General features: G+C 39.1%; 1 non-coding gene across 1 annotated transcript; it reads right to left on the minus strand.

Moving 5' to 3' along the window:
- Positions 1-1,336: 1,336 nt before the first annotated feature.
- On the minus strand, positions 1,337-1,444 carry LOC148567665 (small nucleolar RNA R71). The gene has a single exon (XR_015881660.1). It is a non-coding gene; the product is annotated as a small nucleolar RNA R71 (small nucleolar RNA).
- Positions 1,445-7,934: the final 6,490 nt, after the last annotated feature.

Raw genomic sequence — 7,934 nt, forward strand, 5'->3', positions numbered from 1 at the left:
TATCTTTTTCAAAATGTTTTTCAAAAATCATATCTTTTTCAATTTTCTTAATTATTTTTGAAAATTTTAAAAATATTTTTCAAAAATCTTTTTCTTAATTTTATATCATATTTTCGAAAATATCATCAACAATTAATGTTTTTGTTCAAAAATTTCAAGTTTGTTACTTACTTGTTAAGAAAGATTCAAACTTTAAGTTCTAGAATCATATCTTGTGATTTCTTGTGAATCAAGTCATTAATCGTGATTTTAAAAAATCAAATCTTTTTCAAAACTAATTTCAATCATATCTTTTCAAAATTATCTTTTTATCTTATCTTTTTCAAATATCTTTTCTAACTTCTTATTTTCTTATCTTTTAAAAATTGAATTTCAAAATTTGTTTCAACTAACTAATTAACTTTCTGTTTGTTTCTTATCTCTTTCAAAACTACCTAACTAACTATCCCTCTCTAATTTTCGAAAATATCTTCCTCTTTTTCAAAAAAAAAAATCTTTTTAGTTAATTAATTGTTTAAATTTTAATTTTAATTTTAATTCACCTTTAATTTTCGAAAATCATCAACTTCTTTTCAAAAATTAATTTTCGAAATTTCCTCTCCCTCATCTCCTTCTATTTATTTATTCATCTACTAACACTTCTCCTCATCTCATATCTCTGCTCCTATCCTCACCTTTGTGTTTGGATTATCCATTCCCTTCTTTACATTACATTCTTTTCTTCTTCTACTCACACAAAGGAATCTCTATACTGTGACATAGAGGATTCCATATTTTCTTTGTTATTCCCTTCTTTTTCATATGAGCAGGAGCAAGGACAAGAACATTCTTGTTGAAGCAGACCCTGAACCTGAAAGGACTCTGAAAAGGAAACTAAGAGAAGCTAAAAATACAACAACCCAGAGACAACCTTACAGGAATTTTCGAACAAAAAGAGGAGATGGCAGCCGAAAATAATAATAATGGAAGGAGGATGCTTGGTAAATTTACTGCACTTAATTCCAATTTACATGGAAGAAGCATCTCCATCCCTGCCATTGGAGCAAACAACTTTGAGCTGAAACCTTAAGTAGTTTCTCTGATGCAGCAGAACTGTAAGTTTCATGGACTTCCATCTGAAGATCCTTTTCAGTTTTTAACTGAATTCTTGCAGATATGTGACACTGTTAAGACTAATGGAGTAGATCCTGAAGTCTACAGGCTCATGCTTTTCCCTTTTGTTATGAGAGACAGAGCTAGAATATGGTTGGACTCTCAACCTAAGGATAGCCTGAACTCTTGGGATAAGCTGGTCAAGGCTTTCTTAGCCAAGTTCTTTCCTCCGCAAAAGCTGAGTAAGCTTAGAGTGGATGTTCAAACCTTCAGACAGAAAGAAGGTGAATCCCTCTATGAAGTTTGGGAGAGATACAAAGAACTGACCAAAAAGTGTCCTTCTGACATGCTTTCAGAATGGACCATCCTGGATATATTCTATGATGGTCTGTCTGAATTAGCTAAGATATCATTGGATACTTCTGCAGGTGGATCCATTCACCTAAAGAAAATGCTTGCAAAAGCTTAAGAACTCATTGACATGGTGGCTAACAACCAGTTCATGTACACTTCTGAGAGGAATCCTGTGAATAATGGGACGCCTATGAGGAAGGGAGTTCTTGAAATTGATACTCTGAATGCCATATTGGCTCAGAATAAAATATTAACTCAGCAAGTCAATATGATCTCTCAGAGTCTGAATGGATTGAAGGAATCATCCAACAGTACTAAAGAGGCATCTTCTGAAGAAGAAGCTTATGATCCTGAGAACCCTGCAATAGCAGAGGTGAATTACATGGGTGGACCTTATGGAAACACCTATAATCCCTCATGGAGAAATCATCCAAATTTCTCATGGAAGGATCAACAAAAGCCTCAACAAGGCTTTAATAATGGTGGAAGAAACAGGTTTAACAATAGTAAACCTTTTCCATCATCCACTCAGCAACAAACAGAGAATTTTGAGCAGAATCCATCTAGCTTAGCAAATTTAGTCTCTGATCTATCTAAGGCTACTGTGAGTTTCGTGAATGAAACAAGGTATTCCATTAGAAATTTGGAAGCACAAGTGGGTCAGCTGAGTAAAGGAATCACTGAAACCCCTCCTTGTACTCTCCCAAGCAATACAGAAGAGAATCCAAAGAGAGAGTGCAAGGCCATTGATATAACAATCATGGCCGAACCTACAAGGGAGAAAGAAGACGTGAATCCCAGTGAGGAAGACCTCCTGGGACGTCAAGTGATCAACAAGGAGTTTCCCTTTGAGAAACCAAAGGAATCTGAGGCTTATCTAGAGACCATAGAGATTCCATTGAACCTCCTTATGCCCTTCATGAGCTCTGATGAGTATTCTTCTTTTGAAGAGAACGAGGATGTTACTGAAGAGCAAGTTGCCAAGTACCTTGGTGCAATCATGAAGCTGAATGCCAAATTATTTGGTAATAAGACTTGGGAAGATGAACCTCCCTTGCTCATCAATGAACTGAGTGATCTGAATCAACTGACATTGCCTCAGAAGAAACAGGATCCTGGAAAGTTCTTAATACCTTGTACCATAGCCACCATGACCTTTGAGAAGGCTCTATGTGACCTTGGGTCAGGGATAAACCTCATGCCACTCTCTGTAATGGAGAAACTGGGAATCCTTGAGGTACAGGCTGCCAATTTGTCATTAGAGATGGCAGACAAATCTATGAAAATAGCTTATGGACTAGTAGAGGACGTGTTAGTAAAGGTTGAAGGCCTTTACATCCCTGCAGATTTCATAATCCTAGACACTGGGAAGGATGAGGATGAATCCATCATCCTTGGAAGACCCTTCCTAGCTACAGCAAGAGCTGTGATTGATGTAGACAGAGGAGAATTGATCTTTCAACTGAATGAGGACAACCTTGTGTTTAAAACTCAAGAATCTCCTTCTGTAACAATGGAGAGGAAGCATAGAAAGCTTCTCTCAGTACAGAGTCAACTAAAGCCCCCACAGTCAAACTCTAAGTTTGGTGTTGGAAGTCTAAAAAGTTGACCTGATCACCTGTGTGGCTCCATGAGAGCCCACTGTCAAGCTATTGATATTAAAGAAGCGCTTGTTGGGAGGCAACCCAATTTTTATTTTATTTTTATTTTTATTGTTCTTTCGTGTCTTATTAGGTTCATGATCATGTGGAGTCACAAAACAAATACATAAATTAAAAATAGAATCAAAAACAGCAAAAGAAAAATCACACCCTGGAGGAAGGACTTACTGGCGTTTAAACGCCAGTAAGGAGCATCTGGCTGGCGTTCAACGCCAGAATAGAGCATGGATCTGGCGTTGAACGCCAGAAACAAGCAACATCCTAGCGTTCAGACGCCAGGAATGCACACTGAGGAAAGCTGGCACTGAATGCCAGAAACAAGCATAGAATTGGCGTTCAACGCCAGAAACATGCTGCATCTGGGCGCTGAACGCCCAGAACAAGCACCAATTCGGCGTTTAAATGCCAGAATTGCATGCAAAGGCATTTTACATGCCTAATTGGTGCAGGGATGAAATTCCTTGACATCTCAGCATCTGTGGACCCCACCGGATCCCCACCTACCTCCACTCATACTCTTCCCTCTTCTCATTCATCCTCTCTTCCCTACCACCCCTTCACCACTCACATCCATCCACTCTTCCCCATAAACCTACCTCATAAACCCCACCTACCTTCAAAATTCAACATCACTTTCCCACCCAAACCCACCCTAAATGGCCGAACCTAACCCCTCTCCCTCCACTATATAAACCTTTCCATTCTTCTTCCTTTTCACACAACACAACCCTCTCTTCCTCTTCTTGGCCGAAACATAAACCTCTCTCCCTCTCCTCTATTTCTTCTTCTTCTTCATCTCTTCTTTCTTCTCTTGCTCGAGGGCGAGCAATATTCTAAGTTTGGTGTGGTAAAAGCATAAGCTTTTTGTTTTTCCATTACCATTTATGGCACCTAAGACCGGAGAAACCTCTAGAAAAGGGAAAGGGAAGACAAAAGCTTCCACCTTCGAGTCATGGGAGATGGAAAGATTCATCTCCAAAGCCCATCAAGACCACTTCTATGATGTTGTGGCCAAGAAGAAGGTGATCCCCGAGGTCCCTTTCAAACTCAAGAAAAATGAGTATCCAGAGATCCGACATGAGATCCATAGAAGAGGTTGGGAAGTTCTAACAAACCCCATCCAACAAGTCGGAATTCTAATGGTTCAAGAGTTCTATGCTAATGCATGGATCACTAGGAACCATGATCAAAGTAAGAACCCGAACCCAAAGATTTATCTCACCGTGGTTCGGGGGAACTACTTAGATTTTAGTCCAGAAAATGTGAGGTTGGCGTTCAACTTGCCAATGATGGAAGAGAATGCACGCCCCTACACAAGGAGAGTCAACTTTGATCAAAGGTTGGACCAAGTCCTCATGGACATATGTGTGGAAGGAGCTCAATGGAAGATTGAATCAAAAGACAAACTGGTTCAACTGAGAAGACTGGACCTTAAGCCTGTAGCTAGAGGATGGTTGGAGTTCATTCAACGCTCAATCATTCCCACTAGCAACCGGTCTGAAGTTACTATAGACCGGGCCATCATGATACATAGCATCATGATTGGACAAGAGGTGGAAGTTCATGAGATTATACCTCAAGAACTCTACAAGGTGGCTGACAAGTCCTCCACTATGGCAAGATTAGCCTTTCCTCACCTCATTTGCCACCTATGCAATTCGGCTGGGATTGACATAGAGGGAGATATCCTCATTGAAGAGGACAAGCCCGTCATTAAGAAAAGGATGGAGTAAACAAGAGAGCCTATTCATGGATCTCAAGAGACGCATGAAGGAGCCCATCACCAAGAAATCCCTGAGATGCCTCAAGGGATGCACTTTCCTCCACAGAACTTTTGGGAGCAAATCAACACCTCCCTAGGAGAACTGAGTTCCAACATGGGATAATTAAGGGTGGAACATCAAGATCACTCCATTATCCTCTATGAAATTAGAGAAGATCAAAGAGCTATGAGGGAGGAGCAACAAAGAAAAGGAAGAGACATAGAAGAGCTCAAGGACATCATTGGTTCCTCAAGAAGAAAACGCCACCATCACTAAGGTGGACTCATTCCTTGTTCTCAAATTTTCTGTTTTTCGTTTTCTTTAGTTAAGTGCTTATCTATGTTAGTGTCTTATTACATGATCATTAGTATTTAGTAACTTTGTCTTAAAGTTATGAATGTCCTATGAATCCATCACCTCTCTTAAATAAAAAATGTTTTTTTTAATTCAAAAGAACAAGAAGTACATGAGTTTCGAAATTATTCTTGAACTTAGTTTAATTATATTGTTGTGGTGACAATACTTTTTGTTTTCTGAATGAACGCTTGAACAGAGCATATGTCTTTTGAAGTTGTTGTTTAAGAATGTTAAATATGTTGGCTCTTGAAAGAATGATGAACAGGAGAAATGTTATTTGATAATCTGAAAAATCATATAAATGATTCTTGAAGCAAGAAAAAACAGTGAATACAAAGCTTGTAGAAAAAAAAAGAAAAAAAATGGCAAAAAAATAGAAAAAGAAAAAGCAAGCAGAAATGGACAAAAGCTCTTAAAACCAAAAGGCAAGAGCAAAAAGCCAATAACCCTTAAAACAAAAAGGCAAGGGTAAATAAAAAGGATCCCAAGGCTTTGAGCATCAGTGGATAGGAGGGCCTAAAGGAATAAAATCCTGGCCTAAGCGGCTAAACCAAGCTATCCCTAACCATGTGCTTGTGGCGTGAAGGTGTCAAGTGAAAACTTGAGACTGAGCGGTTAAAGTCAAGGTCCAAAGCAAAAATAGAGTGTGCTTAAGAACCCTGGACACCTCTAATTGGGGACTTTAGCAAAGCTGAGTCACAATCTGAAAAGGTTCACCCAATTATGTGTTTGTGGCACTTATGTATCCGGTGGTAATACTAGAAAACAAAGTGCTTAGGGCCACGGCCAAGACTCATAAAGTAGCTGTGTTCAAGAATCAACATACTGAACTAGGAGAATCAATAACACTATCTGAACTCTGAGTTCCTATAGATGCCAATCATTCTGAACTTTAATGGATAAAGTGAGATGCCAAAACTATTCAAGAGGCAAAAAGCTACAAGTCCCGCTCATCTGATTGGAGCTATGTTTCATTGATATTTTGGAATTTATAGTATATTCTCTTCTTTTTATCCTATTTGATTTTTAGTTGCTTCGGGACAAGCAACAATTTAAGTTTGGTGTTGTGATGAGTGGATAATTTATACGCTTTTTGGCATTGTTTTTAGTATGTTTTTAGTAGGATCTAGTTACTTTGAGGGATGTTTTTAATAGTTTTTATGTTAAATTCACATTTCTGGACTTTACTATGAGTTTGTGTATTTTTCTGTGATTTCAGGTATTTTCTGGCTGAAATTGAGGGACTTGAGCAAAAATCAACTTCAGAGGTTGAAGAAGGACTGCTGATGCTGTTGGATTCTGACCTCCCTGCACTCAAAGTGGATTTTCTGGAGCTACAGAACTCCAAATGGCATGCTCTCAACGTCGTTGGAAAGTAGACATCCAGGGCTTTCCAGAAATACATAATAGTCCATACTTTGCCCAAGTTTAGATGACGCAAAAGGGCGTTGAACGCCAGTTCTACGCTGCGGTCTAGAGTTAAACGCCAGAAACACGTTACAAACTAGAGTTGAATGCCAAAAACACGTTACAACTTGGCGTTCAACTCCAAAAGAAGCCTCTGCACGTGTAAACTTCAAGCTCAGCCCAAGCACACACCAAGTGGGCCCCGGAAGTGGATTTATGCATCAATTACTTACTTCTGTAAACCCTAGTAGCTAGTCTAGTATATATAGAACTTTTTATCATTGTATTCATAGTCTTGGTTACTCCGGTTCTCCTCTGGGGCCGAGACCAATGAACTCCATTATCACTTATGTATTTTCAACGGTAGAGTTTCTGCACTCCATAGATTAAGGTGTGGAGCTCTGCTGTTCCTCATTATTTAATGCAAAGTACTACTGTTTTTCTATTCAATTCAACTTATTCTGCTTCTAAGATATCTATTCACACCCAAGAACATGATAAATGTGATGATTATGTGTCGCTCATCATCATTCTCACTTATGAACGCGTGCCTGACAAATACTTCTGTTCTACATGCAAACAAGCTAGAATGAATATCTCTTAGATATCTAATACAGAGGACCGAGTCCGAGATATTAGAATCTTCGTGGTATAAGTTAGAACCCATGGATGGCCATTCCTGAGATCCGAAAAGTCTAAACCTTGTCTGTGGTATTCCGAGTAGGATCTGGGAAGGGATGGCTGTGACGAACTTCAAACTCGCGAATGCTGGGCGCAGTGACAGACGCAAAAGGAGAGTGAATCCTATTCCAGTATGATCGAGAACCTCCAGATGATTAGCCGTGCCGTGACAGAGCATTTGGACCTTTTTCACAGAGAGGATGGGATGTAGCCATTGACAACGGTGATGCCCTATATAAAGCTTGCAATGGAAAGGAGTAGGACTGGTTGGATGAAGACTGCAGGAAAGCAGAGGTTCAGAGGAACGAAAGCATCTCTATACGCTTATCTGAAATTCTCACCAACGAATTACATAAGTATTTCTGTCTTTATTTTCTGTTTATTTATTATTATTATTTGAAAACTCCATAACCATTTGATATCCACCTGACTGAGATTTACAAGATGACCATAGCTTGCTTCATACCAACAATCTCCGTGGGATCGACCCTTACTCACGTAAGGTTTTATTACTTGGACGACCCAGTGCACTTGCTGGTTAGTTGTATCGAAGTTGTGAAAAATTATGAATTAAGATTAGAGCACCAAGTTTTTGGAGCCATTACCAGGGATCACAATT

Source organism: Arachis ipaensis, chromosome B4 (assembly GCF_059453495.1).
Source record: "Arachis ipaensis isolate K30076 ecotype BB chromosome B4, ASM5945349v1, whole genome shotgun sequence".
Classification (NCBI taxonomy): Eukaryota; Viridiplantae; Streptophyta; class Magnoliopsida; order Fabales; family Fabaceae; genus Arachis; species Arachis ipaensis.